The following is a 23,873-nucleotide window of genomic DNA, read 5'->3' as shown; positions in this document are numbered from 1 at the left end:
TGTACTATTTAGTGTCATTGTTTTATAGATACCATAGTGAGAAAGGATTCATTTCGCAACACCTACGGCTTCCACTAGATGTCAACGATCTTTATAAAGTTGTTTGAAGCGTCTATGATAAACAGAGACCAAATTAGAATCCAAGGAAGTTGACATGTCATCACTTCATTTTTTTGCGCCTGCGCATAAATCTGAGAAGCGTGAGTTTGTCATCCTTGTTTATCTAGACATAGGATAGGTTGTGTGAAAATATTACTGATGTTTAACGTTAAAAATGGACCAAAAGATTAATGCTAAACAACATTTGACATGTTTGAACAAACATAAATAGATTATTTACTAGGTTTTTTTAGCTTTTCGGCGTGATTTTACACTCCCCCCACCACGTTTTGTGGGAGCATAATGAACGCTAAGTACTTGGTGTTATTTGGACATAAATTATGAACTTTGTCAAAAGAAACCACATTTGTTCCGGACCTGGGATGCCTTCCGGACCTGGGATGCCTGCCTTCTGATGGAGATAATCAAAGGTAAGGGGATATTTACAATGTTATTATTATTATTTTAGATGATGCTAACTGTATAGCATAGCTTAGTGTTCTTAGCATAACACCCCGTTTATTGCAAAATGTGATTTCCCAGTAAAGTTATTTTGAGATCTGGCCATTCGGTAGCAATTACGAGATGATAATATATTATTCTTTGAATGACAATATTATAATTTACCAATGTTTTCGAATAGTAATTTTGTTATGTTCACCGGAAGCATTTCAGAGAAGAAAAAAATCTGAATTTCACGCTACTGTAAAATGCTGTTTTTGGATATAAATATGAACTTGATGGAACAAAAAATGCATGTATTGTATAACATAATGTCCTAGAAGTGTCATCTGATGGAGATTGACAAAGGTTAGTACATAATTCTAGCTGGTTTCTGCTTTTGGTGACGCCTGACCTTGAATTGAAAATGGATGTTTGTACTTTTGTGGCTATGTACTGTCCTAACATAATCTAACTTTATGCTTTTGCAGTAAAGCCTCTTTGAAAATCGAACAATGTGGTTAGATTAAGGAGATGTTTATCTTTTAAATTGTGTAAAATAGTTGATTGTTTGAGAAATTGAAATTATTAGATTTTTGATGTTTTGAATTTCCAGCCTTGTTAGCAATCCCGACTCGGGGTTCATTGCTAACCTGTAGCCCCAACAGGTTTTAACTTGTTCAGTTGTCAAACGCAGTTCCATAGCTAGCAGATTTTTTTTCCCTTTTCTGCATTTGTCAACAGTTTCCCAGTTCTCTCCACCTGTCCTTTTATGTCTACAGTTACCTGCTTGTGCTTCAGCTGTGCACTGCGGTATTGGACCGATGCCAATCTCGGATGGCAAACATCAGGGCTAGACTGGAGAGAACAGTGAGTTGAACCCCCGACAGATCTTAACAGTAAGTTGAACCTCCGACTGAGATCTTAACAGTGAGTTGAACCTCCGACTGAGATCTTAACAGTGAGTTGAACCTCCGACTGAGATCTTAACAGTGAGTTGAACCTCCGACTGAGATCTTAACAGTAAGTTGAACCTCCGACTGAGATCTTAACAGTAAGTTGAACCTCCGACTGATTAACCTGTTGGGGCTAGGGGGCAGTATTTGCACGGCCGGATAAAAAACGTACCCGATTTAAACTGGTTACTACTCTTGCCCAGAAATGAGAATATGCATATAATTAGTAGATTTGGATAGAAAACACTCTAAAGTTTCTAAAACTGTTTGAATGGTGTCTGTGAGTATAACAGAACTCATATTTGACATCCGCCAACTTCGGGGTCACCTAAACTCAGAATTACTATTAGAAAAATTGGATTACCTTTGCTGTTCTTCGTCAGAATGCACTCCCAGGACTTCTACTTCAACAACAAATGTTGTTTTGGTTCCAAATAATCCATAGTTATATCCAAATACCTCCGTTATGTTCGTGAGTTCAGGTCACTATCCGAAGGGTAATGCGCGAGCGCATTTCGTGACAAAAAAATTCAAAATATTCCATTACCGTACTTAGAAGCATGTCAAACGCTGTTTAAAATCAATTTTATGCTATTTTTCTCGTAAAATAGCGATAATATTCCAACCGGGCAACGTTGTATTCATTCAAAGGCTGAAAGAAAAAAATTGAGAAGTCTCGTGAAGACGCATCTCCAGTCTCACTGTCCCCAGGCTGACCACTTACAAACTCTGCTGCTGTACTTTGCCCAGAGACAGCAGACACCCCATTCCACTTTCTGGCGGCTTTAGAGAGCCAATGGAAGCCTTAGAAAGTGTCACGTTACAGCACAGATGCTGTAATGTCGATAGAGATGCAACAGAAGGACAACAAATTGTCAGACAGGGCACTTCCTGTATGGAATCTTCTCAGGTTTTGGCCTGCCATATGAGTTCCGTTATGCTCACAGACACCATTCAAACAGTTTTAGAAACTTTAGAGTGTTTTCTATCCAAATCTACTAATTATATGCATATTCTAGTTTCTGGGCAGGAGTAGTAACCAGATTAAATCAGGTACATTTTTTATCCGGCCGTGAAAATACTGCCCCCTATCCCAAAGAAGTTAATCACTCACTATATAAAAGTAAGTACACACACTACATACACACTCACTAGACTATATATACACACTATATACACACTATATACACACTATATACACACTCACTAGACTATATATACACACTATATACACACTATATACACACTCACTAGACTATATATACACACTACATATACACTATATACACACTATATACACTCACTAGACTATATATACACACTATATGCACACTATATACACACTGCATAGACACTATATACACACTATATACACACTACATACACACTCACTAGACTATATATACACACTACATACACACTCACTAGACTATATATACACACTATATACACACTACATATACACACTATATACACACTATATACACACTATATACACACTACATACACACTCACTAGACTATATATACACACCATATACAAACTATATACACACTATATACACACTATATACACACTATATACACACTACATACACACTCACTAGACTATACATACACACTATATACACACTACATACACACTCACTAGACTATAGATACACACTATATACACACTATATACACAATCACTACACTATATATACACACTATATACACACTAACTAGACTATATATACACACTATATACACAATCACTAGACTATAGATTCACACTATATACACACTATATACACAATCACTACACTATATATACACACTATATACACACTATATACACACTCAGTAGACTATATATACACACTATATACACACTATATACACACTCACTAGACTATATATACACACTATATACACACTATATACACACTATATACACACTATATACACAATCACTAGACTATATATACACACTATATACACACTATATACACACTATATACACACTATATACACAATCACTAGACTATATATACACACTATATACACACTATATACACACTATGTACACACTATATACACACTATATACACACTCACTAGACTATATATACACACTATATACACACTATATACACACCCACTAGACTATATATACACACTATATACACACTATATACACACTATATACACACTCACTAAACTATATATACACACTACATACACACTATATACACACTCACTAAACTATATATACACACTATATACACACTATATATACACTTTATACACACTATATACACACTATATACACACTCACTAAACTATATATACACACTATATACACACTATATACACACTATATACACACTATATATACACTATATACACACTATATACACAATCACTAGACTATATATACACACTATATACACACTATATACACACTATATATGCACTATATACACACTCACTAAACTATATATACACACTATATACACACTATATACACACTCACTAAACTATATATACACACTATATACACACTATATATACACTATATACACACTATATACACACTATATACACACTCACTAATATATATATACACACTATATACACACTATATACACACTATATACACACTCACTAGTCTATATATACACACTATATACACACTATATACACACTCACTAGACTATATATACACACTATATACACACTATATACACACTATATACGCACTATATACACACTCACTAAACTATATATACACACTATATACACACTATATACACACTATATATACACTATATACACACTATATACACACTCACTAAACTATATATACACACTATATACACACTATATACACACTATATATACACTATATACACACTATATACACACTATATACACACTCACTAGACTATAAATACACACTATATACACACTATATACACACTCACTAGACTATATATACACACTATATACACACTATATACACACTATAAACACACTATATGCACACTATATATACACTATATAAACACTATATACACACTATATACACACTCACTAGACTATAAATACAAACTATATACACACTATATACACACTATATACACACTATGTACACACTATATACACACTCACTAGACTATAAATACACACTATATACACACTATATACACACTATATACACACTATATTCACACTCACTAAACTATGTCTCTCTCACATCCTATTGTACAGTAGTGATGTGGTTTAGTAGTCAATTATTCATTACTCTGTCTGTCTGTCTGTCTGTCTGTCTGTCTGTCTGTCTGTCTGTCTGTCTGTCTGTCTGTCTGTCTGTCTGTCTGTCTGTCTGTCTGTCTGTCTGTCTGTCTGTCTGTCTGTCTGTCTGTCTGTCTGTCTGTCTGTCTGTCTGTCACCTCCTATAGTACTGTAGCGATGTAGTTTAGTAGTTTACATGATGTATTTATTTTTGTCGGCATGCCTGCCTGTCTGCCTCTCTCTCTCTGTCTCTCTCTCTGTGTTTGAGCAATACAGTGAGAGATGGCTAGGGGGTGCTGTGTGGTCACAGAGAGCCAGCGTGGTGCTAATGTTTTCCTGCCTCTCTCTCTCTCTCTCTCTCTCTCTCTCTCTCTCTCTCTCTCTCTCTCCTTCTCTCTTGCTGGCTGGGTTGGTCACATGGGGAGAAGAGCTGTTTAAAATGCTTTAGTATTCTCAGCCAGTGCAGAGCCAGACACTGAGAGAGACACACTGCTCACAGCTTGTCCTGCTTATACACACATCTACCTACCTACAGCACTGCAACTTTCTGTACTGGAGCAACACACACATCCTCTCATCTGCAGAGGACAGGAGGACAGGAGGACAGGAGGACAGGAGGACAGGATAGTGAAAACACCAGAGAGGAGCACACTAAATATTGGAGTGAGTACTTACTAGAATTCAGATCTGTCTGTGTGTTGGAGCTGGATCTGTCTGTGTGTTGGAGCTGGCTCTGTCTGTGTGTTGGAGCTGGATCTGTCTGTGTGTTGGAGCTGGAACTGTCTCTGTGTTGGAGCTGGATCTGTCTCTGTGTTGGAGCTGGATCTGTCTGTGTGTTGGAGCTGGATCTGTCTGTGTGTTGGAGCTGGCTCTGTCTGTGTGTTGGAGCTGGCTCTGTCTCTGTGTTGGAGCTGGCTCTGTCTGTGTGTTGGAGCTGGATCTGTCTGTGTTGGAGCTGGCTCTGTCTCTGTGTTGGAGCTGGCTCTGTCTCTGTGTTGGAGCTGGCTCTGTCTCTGTGTTGGAGCTGGCTCTGTCTGTGTGTTGGAGCTGGCTCTGTCTGTGTGTTGGAGCTGGCTCTGTCTGTGTGTTGGAGCTGGATCTGTCTGTGTGTTGGAGCTGGATCTGTCTGTGTGTTGGAGCTGGCTCTGTCTGTGTGTTGGAGCTGGCTCTGTCTGTGTGTTGGAGCTGGCTCTGTCTGTGTGTTGGAGCTGGATCTGTCTCTGTGTTGGAGCTGGATCTGTCTGTGTGTTGGAGCTGGATCTGTCTGTGTGTTGGAGCTGGATCTGTCTGTGTTGGAGCTGGCTCTGTCTGTGTGTTGGAGCTGGCTCTGTCTGTGTGTTGGAGCTGGCTCTGTCTGTGTGTTAGAGCTGGCTCTGTCTGTGTGTTGGAGCTGGCTCCTTCTGTGTGTTGGAGCTGGCTCTGTCTGTGTGATGGAGCTGGATGTGTCTGTGTGTTGGAGCTGGATTAGTATAGGACAGTTGACAGAAGGATGCTTGATAATCAGATGATTTGTATTAATAGTAGCATTCAGGACGAATGGAAGGATCGCTGCTTGGATCTAGTGTTTCTATACTGTGGCTTTATCTATGGTCTAATTCATTCCAACACATGCTGATCCTCAGTCATCTACTGGATGTATTCAGAGGGAAATGGTTGTGTTGCTGATAGCGACCTGAGAAGGAAACGGTTGTGTTGCTGATTGCGACCTGAGAAGGAAACAGTTGTATGGCTGATTGCGACCTGCTATTAATGAAACACACTTTGCTCACCTGCCGTTTGCAATCACCAAAAGCAGTTCTGTTTCTCTCGCCATTTCTCTCTCTCACTCTCTCGTTTTCTCGGTCTCGCACTCTCGCTCTGTCTCCGTCCACATTTACAAAGTGGATGCTTTGCAAAGGGAGAGAGAGAGAGAGTGAGAGAGAGAGCAGAGGGAGCCGGGGCGAGAATGCTACAAGAGAGAGAGAAGAAAGACAGGAATTAGGGAGAGAGTGGAGGGCATTGAAAGCAGTGACACTGGCCAGACAATTAGCTGAGGATTCCATTGTGCAGCCCTTTCTCTCCCCATGGCCCCATGGCAGAGGTCAGGGGACAGGCTGACCCGTGTCAACTCTCCAGCATGGAACCCATTATCCTCTCCTGATTGATTAGTTTTAGTGGAAATCCCTTCTATCTATTCCTCCCTTCTTTCTTCTCCTCCCTTCTCCCATTCCTCCCTTCTTTCTTCCTCTCCCTTCTATCTATTCCTCCCTTCTTTCTTCTCCTCCCTTCACTCTATTCCTCCCTTCTTTCTCCCCCTCCCTTCTCTCTATTCCTCCCTTCTTTCTCCCCCTCCCTTCTCTCTATTCCTCCCTTCTTTCTTCTCCTCCCTTCTCTCTATTCCTCCCTTCTTTCTTCTCCTCCCTTCTATCTACTCCTCCCTTCTTTCTTCTCCTCCCTTCTCTCTATTCCTCCCTTCTTTGTTCTCCTCCCTTCTATCTACTCCTCCCTTCTTTCTTCTCCTCCCTTCTCTCTATTCCTCCCTTCTTTGTTCTCCTCCCTTCTATCTACTCCTCCCTTCTTTCTCGTCCTCCATTGTGCTGTTTTTGTTATTTTTCTCCATTGTTGGTTACTGTTATTTTAAAGCTCACCTTTCTGGGATTTCTGGGCTAGGAGATGCATTTCTGGGTGTGTGAGAGGGGTGAGGGGGAGAAGACCAAAACTCTCTTTTCCCTGCCCCAGCCCCAATCACTTCCCCAGCCCCATTCAGCCCCATTCAGACCCATGCCCCAATCCCAGCCCTATACCCCAATCTCTACCCCATACCCCAATCCCTGCCCCAGCCCAATTCAGCCCCATACCCCACTCCCAGCCCATATACCCCAATCCCTCCCCCAGCCCAATTCAGACCCATACCCCAATCCCTGCCCAGCCCCATTCAGCCCCATACCCCAATCCCAGCCCCATAACCCAATCCCAGCCCCATACCCCAATCCCAGCCCTATCCCCCATTCCCTGCCCAGGCCCATTCAGCCCCATACCCCAATCCCAGCCCCATACCCCAATCCCAGCCCCATACCCCATTCCCTGCCTCAGCCCCATTCAGACCCAGCCCCATACCCCAGTCCCTGCCTCAGCCCCATTCAGACCCAGCCCCATACTCCAGTCCCTGCCTCAGCCCAATTCAGACCCAGCCCCATACCCCATTCCCTGCCTCAGCCCCATTCAGACCCAGCCCCAGCCTCCAAGCCCTAGCCCCAACCTCCCTGTCTGGGTGCCCAAGCCCTCCAGCACACCTCACACTGTTTTAAGTGTTTAACCCTGGTCCAGGCACATCAAAGGAATGGCAGCTTTGGGCTGGAAGACTGGAAGGCTGGGTCTTAGATATCCATGTCTGTCTTAATGACTTCTAGTTTCATGCCTTGAAGGATTAGGACTACCACTCTCCTCTCCTCCTCTTCCTCCTCCTCCTCCTCCTCATCGTCCTCCTCCTCCTCCCCCTCATCCTCCTCCTCCTCGTCCCCCTCATCCTTGTCCCCCTCATCCTCCTCCTCTTCGTCCTTCTCCTCCTCCTCGTCCTCCTCGTCCTCCTCCTCGTCCTCCTCCTCCTCCTCCTCCTTGTCCCCCTCATCCTCCTCCTCTTCGTCCTCCTCCTCCTCGTCCCCCTCATCCTCCTCCTCATTCTCCTCCTCCTCTTCGTCCTCCTCCTCCTCCTCCCCCTCCTCCTCCTCCTCCTCCTCCTCCTCCTCCTCTTCCTCCTCACGTTATATTTATATTTCTAAATCCCTCTAAAAGGTCTTACCAGCAGCTCAGAGGCATGGCCTGTTGTCTGAGCAGCCAGCCAGCCAGTCAATTAGCCTGTCAGCCAGCCAGCCAGCCAGTCAGCCAGCCAGCCAGCCAGCCAGCCAGCCAGTCAGCCAGTCAGCCAGTCAGCCAGCCGGTCAGCCGGTCAGCCGGCCAGTCGGCCAGCCGGCCAGCCGGTCGGCCAGCCGGCCAGCCGGTCAGCCAGCCAGCCAGCCAGTCAGCCAGTCAGTCAGTCAGCCAGTCAGCCAGTCAGTCAGCCAGTCAGCCAGTCAGCCAGCCAGCGAGCCAGCCAGCCAGCCAGTCAGTCAGTCCTTCCAGCTGGTTTAGTTTAAGCCCCTCCATATAAACTGGGAAAGGGCCAGTGTGTGTGTGCATGTGTGTGTGTTGTCCCCTACAGGGGTATCATGTAGATAATACATAGAGTACTTCTTAAAGGAGGGTTTAGGGTTTAGGGAGCAGAAGGAAAGGGTTTAATAAGAAGCAGTATTCTGGATGGACAGAGAGAGTCCATTTGATGCTCCTGTATCAGGGAGAAGATTACCACAGCCTAATGGACATTCTTTAAACCTGGGAATGTCTCTCAAATGGCACCCTATTCCCTATATAGTGCACTACTTTAGACCAGAGCCCTATGGAACCCTATTCCCTATATAGTACACTACTTTAGACCAGAACCCTATGGAACCCTATTCCCTATATAGTACACTACTTTAGACCAGAGCCCTATGGAACCCTATTCCCTATATAGTGCACTACTTTAGACCAGAGCCCTATAGAACCTTATTCCCTATATAGTGCACTACTTTAGACCAGAGCCCTATAGAACCTTATTCCCTATATAGTGCAATACTTTAGAACAGAGCCCATAGGGCATTTGGGACATGGCCCTGCTCTCTGTCTGCAGTGAGCCCTTGTGGTGTTAAGTTTCAACTCCTCTTCCATGTTTATTTTCTATTTATTTTCCAGGTCTTTTTCTAAGGTGGGATTGTTTTTTTAACTTGTCTTTTTTTTCTTACCACTTATTTGATCTTAAAACTGCACTGTTGGTTAGAGCCTGTAAGTAAGTATTTCACTGTGAGGTCTAAACCTGTTGCATTCAGCATTTCACTTTGAGGTCTACTACACCTGTTGTATTCAGCATTTCACTGTAAGGTCAACTACACCTGTTGTATTCAGCATTTCACTGTGAGGTCTACTACACCTGTTGTATTCAGCATTTCACTGTAAGGTCTACTACACCTGTTGTATTCAGCATTTCACTGTGAGGTCTACTACACCTGTTGTATTCAGCATTTCACTGTGAGGTCTAAACCTGTTGCATTCAGCATTTCACTGTGAGGTCTACTACACCTGTTGTATTCAGCATTTCACTGTAAGGTCAACTACACCTGTTGTATTCAGCATTTCACTGTGAGGTCTACTACACCTGTTGTATTCAGCATTTCACTGTGAGGTCTACTACACCTGTTGTATTCAGCATTTCACTGTGAGGTCTACTACACCTGTTGTATTCAGCATTTCACTGTGAGGTCTACTACACCTGTTGTATTCAGCATTTCACTGTGAGGTCTACTACACCTGTTGTATTCAGCATTTCACTGTGAGGTCTACTACACCTGTTGTATTCAGCATTTCACTGTGAGGTCTACTACACCTGTTGTATTCAGCATTTCACTGTAAGGTCTACTACACCTGTTGTATTCAGCATTTCACTGTGAGGTCTACTACACCTGTTGTATTCAGCATTTCACTGTGAGGTCTACTACACCTGTTGCATTCAGCATTTCACTGTGAGGTCTACTACACCTGTTGTATTCAGCATTTCACTGTAAGGTCTACTACACCTGTTGCATTCAGCATTTCACTGTGAGGTCTACTACACCTGTTGTATTCAGCATTTCACTGTGAGGTCTACTACACCTGTTGTATTCAGCATTTCACTGTGAGGTCTACTACACCTGTTGTATTCAGCATTTCACTGTGAGGTCTACTAACCTGTTGTATTCAGCATTTCACTGTGAGGTCTACTACACCTGTTGTATTCAGCATTTCACTGTAAGGTCAACTACACCTGTTGTATTCAGCATTTCACTGTGAGGTCTACTACACCTGTTGTATTCAGCATTTCACTGTGAGGTCTACTACACCTGTTGTATTCAGCATTTCACTGTGAGGTCTACTACACCTGTTGTATTCAGCATTTCACTGTAAGGTCTACTACACCTGTTGTATTCAGCATTTCACTGTAAGGTCTACTACACCTGTTGTATTCAGCATTTCACTGTGAGGTCTACTACACCTGTTGTATTCAGCATTTCACTGTGAGGTCTACTACACCTGTTGTATTCAGCATTTCACTGTGAGGTCTACTACACCTGTTGCATTCAGCATTTCACTGTGAGGTCTACTACACCTGTTGTATTCAGCATTTCACTGTAAGGTCTACTACACCTGTTGCATTCAGCATTTCACTGTGAGGTCTACTACACCTGTTGTATTCAGCATTTCACTGTGAGGTCTACTACACCTGTTGTATTCAGCATTTCACTGTAAGGTCTACTACACCTGTTGTATTCAGCATTTCACTGTGAGGTCTACTACACCTGTTGTATTCAGCATTTCACTGTGAGGTCTACTACACCTGTTGTATTCGGCGCATGTGACAAATAACATTTGATTTGATTTGATTGGAGCCCAGGTCTTTTTCAGAGATGTGATTGGAGCACAGGTCATTCTCATCTTCTAGTTCCTCGTCCCAACTGTGTTTATTTTTTAAACAAAAGAATGGTCAAATTAAACTGTAACAATATTTCCCTTAACATACTTACCCTCTGGATCAACATCCTGAACCAGATGTCAGAATTAGGAGTGATCAGAGAGAGGTGGGAGAGAAAGGGGGGAGAGAGAGGGGTGAGAGAGTTAGGAGTGACCAGAGAGAGGTGGGAGAGAAAGGGGGGAGAGAGAGGGGTGAGAGAGTTAGGAGTGACCAGAGAGAGGTGGGAGAGAAAGGGGGGAGAGAGAGAGGTGAGAGAGTTAGGAGTGACCAGAGAGAGGTGGGAGAGAAAGGGGGAGAGAGAGGGGTGAGAGAGTTAGGAGTGACCAGAGAGAGGTGGGAGAGAAAGGGGGGAGAGAGAGAGGTGAGAGAGTTAGGAGTGATCAGAGAGAGGTGGGAGAGAAAGGGGGGGAGAGAGAGGGGTGAGAGAGAGGGGTGAGAGTTAGGAGTGATCAGAGAGAGGTGGGAGAGAAAGGGGAGAGAGAGGGGTGAGAAGATGAGAGTTAGGAGTGACCAGAGAGAGGTGGGAGAGAAAGGGGGAGAGAGAGGGGTGAGAGAGTTAGGAGTGACCAGAGAGAGGTGGGAGAGAAAGGGGGAGAGAGAGGGGTGAGAGAGTTAGGAGTGACCAGAGAGAGGTGGGAGAGAAAGGGGGGAGAGAGAGAGGTGAGAGAGTTAGGAGTGACCAGAGAGAGGTGGGAGAGAAAGGGGGGAAAGAGAGGGGTGAGAGAGTTAGGAGTGATCAGAGAGAGGTGGGAGAGAAAGGGGGAGAGAGAGGGGTGAGAGAGTTAGGAGTGACCAGAGAGAGGTGGGAGAGAAAGGGGGGAGAGAGAGGGGTGAGAGAGTTAGGAGTGACCAGAGAGAGGTGGGAGAGAAAGGGGGAGAGAGAGGGGTGAGAGAGTTAGGAGTGACCAGAGAGAGGTGGGAGAGAAAGGGGGAGAGAGAGGGGTGAGAGAGTTAGGAGTGACCAGAGAGAGGTGGGAGAGAAAGGGGGAAAGAGAGGGGTGAGAGAGTTAGGAGTGATCAGAGAGAGGTGGGAGAGAAAGGGGGAGAGAGAGGGGTGAGAGAGTTAGGAGTGACCAGAGAGAGGTGGGAGAGAAAGGGGGGAGAGAGAGGGGTGAGAGAGTTAGGAGTGACCAGAGAGAGCGGGGAAAGAGAGAATACACATCTTAGAATCAACTATTAAAGACGACCAGAACCCACTGGATTCTCCAATTACATTAAAGACTACCAGAACCCACTGGATTCTCCAATTACATTAAAGACTACCAGAACCCACTGGATTCTCCAATTACATTAAAGACTACCAGAACCCACTGGATTCTCCAATTACATTAAAGACTACCAGAACCCACTGGATTCTCCAATTACATTAAAGACTACCAGAACCCACTGGATTCTCCAATTACATTAAAGACTACCAGAACCCACTGGATTCTCCAATTACATTAAAGACTACCAGAACCCACTGGATTCTCCAATTACATTAAAGACTACCAGAACCCACTGGATTCTCCAATTACATTAAAGACTACCAGAACCCACTGGATTCTCCAATTACATTAAAGACTACCAGAACCCACTGGATTCTCCAATTACATTGAATGAACCACAGGACAAAATACAAACCCTCCAACCCAAAAAAAGCCTGTGGTGTTGATGGTATCCTAAATGAAATTATGAAATATACAGACCACAAATTCAAATTAGCTATACTTAAACTCTTTAACATCATCCTTAGCTCTGGCATCTTCCCCAATATTTGGAACCAAGAACTGATCACCCCAACCCACAAAGTGGAGACAAATTTGACACCAAAAACTACTGTGGGCAATGCGGCAACAGCAACCTTGGGGAAAATCCTCTGCATTATCATTAACAGCAGACTCATACATTTTCTTCAGTGAAAATGTACTGAGCAAATTTCTAAATAGCTTTTTACCAAATCACCGTATGACAGATCACGTATTCGCCCTGCACACACTAACTGACAAACAAACAAAACAAAACAAAGGCAAAGGCTTCTCATGCTTTGTTGATTTCAGAAAAGCTTTTGACTCAATTTGGCATTTTGACCTGGGCCCTGGCATGTCAGACGTTTCAGTTCGGCAAAAATAATGGTTTTCCAAAAAAGCTTTGTTGACCGCAAAAAAAGTTTTTGAATCAATTTGACATGATGGTCCGCTATACAAATTGATGCAAAGCGGTGTAGGTGGAAAACAAAAGACATTATAAAATCCATTTACACAAACAACGAGAGTGTGGTTCAAATTGGCAAAACACATTTCTTTCAAGAAGGCCGGGGGGTGATATATGGATGCAGCTTGAGCTTCGCCCTCTTCAACACATATCAACGAATTGGTGAGGACATTAGAGTAATCTGCAGCACCTGGACTCACCCTACTAGAATCTGAAGTCAAATGACTACTATGTGCAGTTAATCTGGTGCTTCTGTCCCCAACCAAGGAGGGCCTACAGCAGCACCTAGATATTCTGCACAGACTCTGTCAGACCTGGGCCCTGACAGACCTGGGCCCTGACAGTAAATCTCAGTAAGACAAAAATAATGGTGTTCCATAAAATGTCCAGTCGCCAGGACCACAAATACACATTCCATCTAGACACCGTTGCCCTAGAGCACACAAAAAACGATACATACCTCGGCCTAAACATCAGCAACACAGGTAACTTCCACAAAGCTGTGAACAATCTGAGAGACAAGTCAAGAAGGGCCTTCTATGCCATCAAAAGGAACATAAAATTCGACATACCAATTAGGATCTGGCTAAAAATACTTGAATCAGTTATAGAACCCTTTGCCCTTTATGGTTGTGAGGTCTGGGGTCCGCTCACCAACCAAGAATTCACAAAATGGGACCAACTCCAAATGCAGAATTCTGCAAAAATATTGTCTGTGTACAATGTAAAACACAAAATAATGCAGAGCAGAATTAGGCCGATACCCACTATTTATCAAAATACAGAAAAAGAGACGTTAAATTCTGCAACCACCTAAAAGGAAGCGATTCCCAAACCTTCCATAACAAAGCCATCACCTACAGAGAGATGAACCTGGAGAAGAGTCCCCTAAGCAAGCTGGTCCTGGGACTCTGTTTACAAACACAAACAGACCTCGCAGAGGCCCAGGACAGCAACACAATTATACCCAACCAAATCATGAGAAAACAAATAGATCATTACTTGGAAAGAACGAACCAAAAAAATGAGCAAACTAGAAATGCTACTTGGCCCTTAACAGAGAGTACACAGTGGCAGAATATCTGACCCCTGTGACTGACCCAAAATTAAGGAAAGCTTTGACTATGTACAGACTCAGTGAGCATAGCCTTGCTATTGAGAAAGGTCCTAACCTCCTGCCAAATGTATGACCATATTAGAGACACATATTTCCCTCATATTACACAGACCCACAAAGAGGTCGAAAACAAATCCAATTTAAAAAAAACTCCCATATCTATTGGGTGAAATACCACAGTGTCCCATCACAGCAGCAAGATTTGTGACCTGTTGCCACAAGAAAAGGGCAACCAGTGAAGAAAAAACACCATTGTAAATACAACCCATATCTTTTTATTTTGCCTTTTGTACTTTAACTATTTGCAAACCATTAAAGACACTGTATAATTCTTAGGGATAGCCCCATTTTTTTCAAATTTCGCCTAAATGACAAATCGAACTGCCTGTAGCTCAGGACCTGAAGCAAGGATATGCATATTCTTCAAATCAAATCGAATCAAAAACTGTATTTCTCAGGTGCGCCGAATACAAAAGGTGTACACCTTACAGTGAAATGCTTACTTAACGGCTCTAACCAATAGTGCAAAAAAGGTATTAGGTGAACAATAGGTAAGTAAAGAAATAAAACAACAGTAAAAAGACAGTGAAAAATAACAGTAGAGAAGCTATATACAATTTGCGAAGCTATATACAGTAGCGAGGCTATAACAGTAGCGAGCCTATAAAAGTAGCAAGGCTACATACAGACACCGGTTAGTCGGGCTGATTGAGGTAGTATGTACATGTAGATATGGTTAAAGTGACTATGCATATATGATGAACAGAGAGTAGCAGTAGCGTAAAAGTTGGCTTGGTACCATTTGAAAGGAAACACTTAGAAGTTTGTGGAAATGTGAATTGAATGTAGGAGAATATAACACAATAGATCTGGTAGAAGAAAATACAAATAAAAAATACAAAATACATTTCTACAACCAGCTTTGAAATGAAACAGAAACGTCCCACTTCCAGCCATAACTCTGGTTGTAATTCCGATAGTGTCCACAAGATGGCAGCAGTGTATGTGAAAAGATTCAGATGGATAACTTGAAGTACGAGCAAACTACATGACATTTAGTGTGAAGTCACCCAGGTACATTTGGGCAAATTGTGAAGGAGACAATTACATTCACATTACATATCTCTGCAAGAATATCGGCAAATTTGTATACTTGGACTTTTAGCATTTTTTTTATTTAGCTTTACCTGTATTAGATAACTTCATAACTCTGAATATTCTTAACATTTTTGTCCAAAAGGAAAAGGCTTGCTGTCGCACAAGGTTAGCAGCTACACTTTGCGACAGATACAGGGTTTCCGCGTGCTCCCATAAAGCCCAGCTCATTGGCTATCTAGCTAGCTTTGTTTGACCCCAATTGGTGCTTATTTGACAAAGTTAAAGTTGATCAAGTGAAGACCGCCCGCGTCATCGGCGTGCCATGAAGGTGTCGCTCTCTGACCAAATGTGGTGTCCTATAGGATATACTACACTCCTAATGATATAGTGAAGTCTGGATCCGTTCTAGGATCTCTGAGGAATAAATACGAATGTGATGTGACTGGTTGAAACAACGCTGAGGGTTCGATTTTCACAGATTCCTTTCTTTGCAAATTGAACGAGGGGAAATACAATATCGATTGTGCATGATATATGGACCTTTTCAGGATATGAAAATGATTTTATCTAACAAAACAACACTTCCTGTTATCTCTGGGACCCTTTGGATGATAAATCAGAGCAAGATTTCAGAATGTAAGTACACATTTCACCTTCAGAGGTGAATTTATCAAACCTATCGCGGTGAAAAAAAGTGTTTTGTTGTTAAGAGCTCTCCTCAAACAATAGCATGGTATTTTTTCACTGTAATAGCTACTGTAAATTGGACAGTGCAGTTAGATTACCAAGAATTTAAGCTTTCAGCCGATATAAGACACTTATATGTACCGACATTTGTTGTTTCTCTAAAATCTGCGATCGTGACACAAGGTGCTGCATGATTTACAAGTGTCCTGTTGATGGGACGCCTATCCCTGTATAAAGACATTCTATGACAAGTCTTTATTCTGTTGTTTGCTCTTCATTTTATTGTTTATTTCACCTTTGTTTATTATCTATTACACTTGCTATGGCAATGTAAGCATATGTTTCACATGCCAATAAAGCCATTTGAATTAAATTGAATTGAGAAAGGTGAGAGAGAAAAGGGGAAGTGATCAGAGAGAGAAGGCGAGAGAGAGGGGGAGTGATCAGAGAGAGAAGGCAACAGAGAGGGGGAGTGATCAGAGAGAGAAGGCGAGAGAGAGGGGGAGTGATCAGAGAGAGAAGGCGAGAGAGAGGGGGAGTGATCAGAGAGAGAAGGCGAGAGAGAGGGGGAGTGATCAGAGAGAGAAGGCGAGAGAGAGGGGGAGTGATCAGAGAGAGAAGGCAACAGAGAGGGGGAGTGATCAGAGAGAGAAGGCGAGAGAGAGGGGGAGTGATCAGAGAGAGAAGGCGAGAGAGAGGGGGAGTGATCAGAGAGAGAAGGCGAGAGAGAGGGGGAGTGATCAGAGAGAGAAGGCGAGAGAGAGGGGGAGTGATCAGAGAGAGAAGGCGAGAGAGAGGGGGAGTGATCAGAGAGAGAAGGCGAGAGAGAGGGGAGTGATCAGAGAGAGAAGGCGAGAGAGAGGGGGAGTGATCAGAGAGAGAAGGCGAGAGAGAGGGGGAGTGATCAGAGAGAGAAGGCGAGAGAGAGGGGGAGTGATCAGAGAGAGAAGGCGAGAGAGAGGGGCAGTGATCAGAGAGAGCTGATCGATGATCCCCACCCTAACCCTAAATGACATCCACCCCCTAGCACTCACGTAGGTACCGATGAAGTGCATTGAAAGGCTGGTCATGACTCACATCAACACCATCATCCCGGAAACCTTAGACCCACTCCAATTTGCATACTGCCTCAACAGATCCACAGATTACACAATCTCAATCGCACTCCGCACTGCCCTTTCCCACCTGGACAAAAGGAACACCTATGTGAGAATGCTGTTCATTGGCTACAGCTCAGCGTTCAACACCATAGCGCCCACAAAGCTCATCACTAAGCTAAGGACCCTGGGACTAAACACCTCCCTCTGCAACTGGATCCTGGACTTCCAAACGGGCCGCCCCCAGGTGGTGAGGGTAGGTAACAACACATCTGCCACACTGAGCTTACACACTGCATAGTCCCTTCCTGTATTCCCTGTTCACCCAAGACTGCGTGGCCAAGCATTACTCCAACAATATCATTAAGTATGATGACGACACAACAGTGGTATGCCTGATCACCGACAACGATGAGACAGCCTATAGGGAGGAGGTTCGAGACCTGGTAGTGTTGAGCCAGGACAACAACCTCTCCCTCAATGTGAGCAAGACAAAGGAGCTGATCGTGGACTATAGGAATCATCATCAACAAAGTATTATGGTCCAAACACACCAAGACAGTCGTGAAGAGGGCACGACAACAACTTATCCCCCTCAGGAGGCTGAAAAGATTTGGCATGGGTCCCCAGATCCTCAAAAGGTTTTACAGCTGAACCATCGAGAGCATCCTGACCGGTTGCATCACCACCTGGTATGGCAAATGCTCGGCCTCCGACCGCAAGACACTACAGAGGGTAGTGCGTACAGCCCAGTACATCACTGGGGTCAGGCTTCCTGCCATCCAGGACCTCTATACCAGGCGGTGTCAGAGAAAGGCACAAAAAATTGTCAAAGACTCCAGTCAGCCAAGTCATAGACTGTTCTCTTTGCTACCGCACAACAAGCGGTACCGGATCGCCAAGTCTCGTTCCAAAAGGATCCTTAACATATTCTACCCCCAAGCCATAAGACTGCTGAAAAATTACTCAAATGGCCTCCCGGACTATTTACATTGAAACCCTTCGCCCCTTTTGATTTTACACTCCTGCTACTCACTGTTTGAGCAGTCACTACGAGTAGTCACTTTACAACTACCTACCTGTACCTGCACATTGACTCTGTCCCGGTACCCCCTGTATATAGCCTCCACATTGACTCTGTACCGGTACCCCCCTGTATATAGCCTCCACATTGACTCTGTACCGTAACACCCTGCATATAGCCTCCACATTGAATCTGTACCAGTATCTCCTGTATATAGTCTCCACATTGACTCTGTAACGGTACCCCCTGTATATAGCCTCCACATTGACTCTGTACCGGTACCCCCTGTATATAGCCTCCACATTGACTCTGTACCGGTACCCCCTGTATATAGCCTCCACATTGACTCTGTACTGGTACCCCCTGTATATAGCCTCCACATTGACTCTGTACCGGTACCCCCTGTATATAGCCTCCACATTGACTCTGTACCGGTACCCCCTGTATATAGCCTCCACATTGACTCTGTACCGGTACCCCCTGTATATAGCCTCCACATTGACTCTGTACCGGTACCCCCTGTATATAGCCTCCACATTGACTCTGTACCGGTACACCCCTGTATATAGCCTCCACATTGACTCTGTACCGGTACCCCCTGTATATAGCCTCCACATTGACTCTGTACCGGTACCCCCTGTATATAGCCTCCACATTGACTCTGTACCGGTACCCCCTGTATATAGCCTCCACATTGACTCTGTACCGGTACCCCCTGTATATAGCCTCCACATTGACTCTGTACCGGTACACCCTGTATATAGCCTCCACATTGACTCTGTACCGGTACCCCCTGTATATAGCCTCCACAATGACTCTGTACCGGTACCCCCTGTATATAGCCTCCACATTGACTCTGTACCGGTACCCCCTGTATATAGCCTCCACCTTGACTCTGTACCGTAATACCCTGTATATAGCCTCCACATTGACTCTGTACCGTAACACCCCGTGTATAGCCTCCACATTGACTCTCTTTTTTACTTTATTTGATTTTGTAAATATTTTCTTAACTCTTTCTTGAACTGCATTGTTGGTTAAGGGCTTGTCAGTAAGCATTTCACAGTAAGATCTACACTTGTTGTATTCTGCGCATGTGACAAATAACATTTGATTTGATTTGAACATACACATACTACAGTTTGGAAGCTGGTGATGCAAGGATATGAGTACAGAACAGAGAGGATGAGGGACCTGGCTCTCTGGTCTCTCTCTTGACAACCCACACGCTTGTTCACAAAGGGAAATTCTCTTCTTACAGTTCTCAAAGTCTGAGATCTCTAAATCTTGGAAGCTGGTGTAGTTGGTCAGACAGAGGTCAGACAGAGGTCAGACAGAGGTCAGAGAGGTCAAATATAAGAGTAGAAATGAGAGAAGAAATGAGAATAGACAGAGGTCAGACAGAGGTCAGACAGAGGTCAGACAGAGGTCAGACAGAGGGTACAGGATCACAGGCTGAGAAACAATTTCTCTCCTCTCTCTACTGATCACAGGCTGAGGAACAGGTTCTCTCCTCTCTCTACTGATCACAGGCTGAGGAACAGGTTCTCTCCTCTCTCTACTGATCACAGGCTGAGGAACAGGTTCTCTCCTCTCTCTACTGATCACAGGCTGAGGAACAGGTTCTCTCCTCTCTCTACTGATCACAGGCTGAGGAACAGGTTCTCTCCTCTCTCTACTGATCACAGGCTGAGGAACAGGTTCTCTCCTCTCTCTACTGATCACAGGCTAAGGAACAGGTTCTCTCCTCTCTCTACTGATCACAGGCTGAGGAACAGGTTCTCTCCTCTCTCAACTGATCACAGGCTGAGGAACAGGTTCTCTCCTCTCTCTACTGATCACAGGCTGAGGAACAGGTTCTCTCCTCTCTCTACTGATCACAGGCTGAGGAACAGGTTCTCTCCTCTCTCTACTGATCACAGGCTGAGGAACAGGTTCTCTCCTCTCTACTGATCACAGGCTGAGGAACATGTTCTCTCCTCTCTCAACTGATCACAGGCTGAGGAACAGGTTCTCTCCTCTCTCTACTGATCACAGGCTGAGGAACAGGTTCTCTCCTCTCTCTACTGATCACAGGCTGAGGAACAGGTTCTCTCCTCTCTCTACTGATCACAGGCTGAGGAACAGGTTCTCTCCTCTCTCTACTGATCACAGGCTGAGGAACAGGTTCTCTCCTCTCTCTACTGATCACAGGCTGAGGAACAGGTTCTCTCCTCTCTCTACTGATCACAGGCTGAGGAACAGGTTCTCTCCTCTCTCTACTGATCACAGGCTGAGGAACAGGTTCTCTCCTCTCTCTACTGATCACAGGCTGAGGAACAGGTTCTCTCCTCTCTCTACTGATCACAGGCTGAGGAACAGGTTCTCTCCTCTCTCTACTGATCACAGGCTGAGGAACAGGTTCTCTCCTCTCTCTACTGATCACAGGCTGAGGAACAGGTTCTCTCCTCTCTCTACTGATCACAGGCTGAGGAACAGGTTCTCTCCTCTCTCTACTGATCACAGGCTGAGGAACAGGTTCTCTCCTCTCTCTACTGATCACAGGCTGAGGAACAGGTTCTCTCCTCTCTCTACTGATCACAGGCTGAGGAACAGGTTCTCTCCTCTCTCTACTGATCACAGGCTGAGGAACAGGTTCTCTCCTCTCTCTACTGATCACAGGCTGAGGAACAGGTTCTCTCCTCTCTCTACTGATCACAGGCTGAGGAACAGGTTCTCTCCTCTCTCTACTGATCACAGGCTGAGGAACAGGTTCTCTCCTCTCTCTACTGATCACAGGCTGAGGAACAGGTTCTCTCCTCTCTCTACTGATCACAGGCTGAGGAACAGGTTCTCTCCTCTCTCTACTGATCACAGGCTGAGGAACAGGTTCTCTCCTCTCTCTACTGATCACAGGCTGAGGAACAGGTTCTCTCCTCTCTCTACTGATCACAGGCTGAGGAACAGGTTCTCTCCTCTGGGAATGGAGCGGAGGGAGCACTAAGGATCTGGCTCTGAATGGGGAGAGGCTGAACTATAACTGTTTATCCTTTATCTCTGCTGTCTGACGACCCACACGTTTGTTTATTCGATTTTATCTCTTCTTACAGTTCCTGATCTGCGTTAGGCTTTCTCTAGACATTGGAAGCTGCTGCTTTGAGGGTGTGAGGTTTTGAGGGTGTGAGGGTGCGAGGTTTCGAGGGTGTGAGGTTTTGAGTGTTTGAGGGTGTGAGCGAGGGATTGAGGGTGTGATGTTTTGAGGGTGTGAGCGAGGGTGTGAGGTTTTGGTTATGTGGGGGCAGCCAGTCTTTATTGATGTGGGTGTGGTTATGTGGGGGGGGCTGCCAGTCTTTATAGATGTGGGTGTGGTTATGTGGGGGGGCTAGCCAGTCTTTATAGATGTGGGTGTGGTTATGTGGGGGGGGTTAGCCAGTCTTTATTGATGTGGGTGTGGTTATGTGGGGGGTTAGCCAGTCTTTATTGATGTGGGTGTGGTTATGTGGGGGGCAGCCAGTCTTTATAGATGTGGGTGTGGTTATGTGGGGGGTTAGCCAGTCTTTATAGATGTGGGTGTGGTTATGTGGGGGGTTAGCCAGTCTTTATAGATGTGGGTGTGGTTATGTGGGGGGGTAGCCAGTCTTTATAGATGTGGGTGTGGTTATGTGGGGGGTTAGCCAGTCTTTATAGATGTGGGTGTGGTTATGTGGGGGGTTAGCCAGTCTTTATAGATGTGGGTGTGGTTATGTGGGGGGTTAGCCAGTCTTTATAGATGTGGGTGTGGTTATGTGGGGGTTAGCCAGTCTTTATAGATGTGGGTGTGGTTATGTGGGGGGGCAGCCAGTCTTTATAGATGTGGGTGTGGTTATGTGGGGGGGCAGCCAGTCTTTATAGATGTGGGTGTGGTTATGTGGGGGGGGCAGCCAGTCTTTATAGATGTGGGTGTGGTTATGTGGGGGGGCAGCCAGTCTTTATAGATGTGGGTGTGGTTATGTGGGGGGTCAGCCAGTCTTTATAGATGTGGGTGTGGTTATGTGGGGGGTTAGCCAGTCTTTATAGATGTGGGTGTGGTTATGTGGGGGGGGCAGCCAGTCTTTATAGATGTGGGTGTGGTTATGTGGGGGGGGCAGCCAGTCTTTATAGATGTGGGTGTGGTTATGTGGGGGGTTAGCCAGTCTTTATAGATGTGGGTGTGGTTATGTGGGGGGTTAGCCAGTCTTTATAGATGTGGGTGTGGTTATGTGGGGGGGGCAGCCAGTCTTTATAGATGTGGGTGTGGTTATGTGGGGGGTTAGCCAGTCTTTATAGATGTGGGTGTGGTTATGTGGGGGGTTAGCCAGTCTTTATAGATGTGGGTGTGGTTATGTGGGGGGGTTAGCCAGTCTTTATAGATGTGGGTGTGGTTATGTGGGGGGTTAGCCAGTCTTTATAGATGTGGGTGTGGTTATGTGGGGGGTTAGCCAGTCTTTATAGATGTGGGTGTGGTTATGTGGGGGTTAGCCAGTCTTTATAGATGTGGGTGTGGTTATTTGGGGGGGTTAGCCAGTCTTTATAGATGTGGGTGTGGTTATGTGGGGGGGCAGCCAGTCTTTATAGATGTGGGTGTGGTTATGTGGGGGGGGCAGCCAGTCTTTATAGATGTGGGTGTGGTTATGTGGGGGGGGGCAGCCAGTCTTTATAGATGTGGGTGTGGTTATGTGGGGGGTTAGCCAGTCTTTATAGATGTGGGTGTGGTTATGTGGGGGGTTTAGCCAGTCTTTATAGATGTGGGTGTGGTTATGTGGGGGGGGCAGCCAGTCTTTATTGATGTGGGTGTGGTTATGTGGGGGGGTAGCCAGTCTTTATAGATGTGGGTGTGGTTATGTGGGGTTTTAGCCAGTCTTTATAGATGTGGGTGTGGTTATGTGGGGGGGGGCAGCCAGTCTTTATTGATGTGGGTGTGGTTCGTCTAGATGTTTCTATTTGTTGTTGTTTGTAGTAGCCCCCTCCACATCTCTTTCTGCTGTTACAGCCCTGAGACTAGCCCCCTCCACATCTCTTTCTGCTGTAACAGCCCTGAGACTAGCCCCCTCCACACCTCTTTCTGCTGTAACAGCCCTGAGACTAGCCCCCCTCCACATCTCTTTCTGCTGTTACAGCCCTGAGACTAGCCCCCTCCACATCTCTTTCTGCTGTTACAGCCCTGAGACTAGCCCCCTCCACATCTCTTTCTGCTGTAACAGCCCTGAGACTAGCCCCCTCCACATCTCTTTCTGCTGTAACAGCCCTGAGACTAGCCCCCTCCACATCTCTTTCTGCTGTAACAGCCCTGAGACTAGCCCCCTCCACATCTCTTTCTGCTGTTACAGCCCT

At 44.9% G+C, this 23,873-nt stretch overlaps 1 protein-coding gene across 1 annotated transcript in view; it reads left to right on the top strand.

Moving 5' to 3' along the window:
• The first annotated feature begins 5,215 nt into the window (after positions 1 to 5,215).
• cntfr (ciliary neurotrophic factor receptor) overlaps positions 5,216 to 23,873 on the top strand; it is a 457,893-nt gene continuing 439,235 nt past the window's right edge. Inside the window, exon 1 of the mRNA XM_045692705.1 lies at positions 5,216 to 5,436. The gene's annotated coding sequence lies outside the window, so the exon portion shown is untranslated. The remainder of the gene's footprint in view (positions 5,437 to 23,873) is intronic.

This window comes from Salmo salar, chromosome ssa13 (assembly GCF_905237065.1).
Source record: "Salmo salar chromosome ssa13, Ssal_v3.1, whole genome shotgun sequence".
Classification (NCBI taxonomy): Eukaryota; Metazoa; Chordata; class Actinopteri; order Salmoniformes; family Salmonidae; genus Salmo; species Salmo salar.
This window is presented reverse-complemented; position numbering and strand designations above follow the sequence as displayed.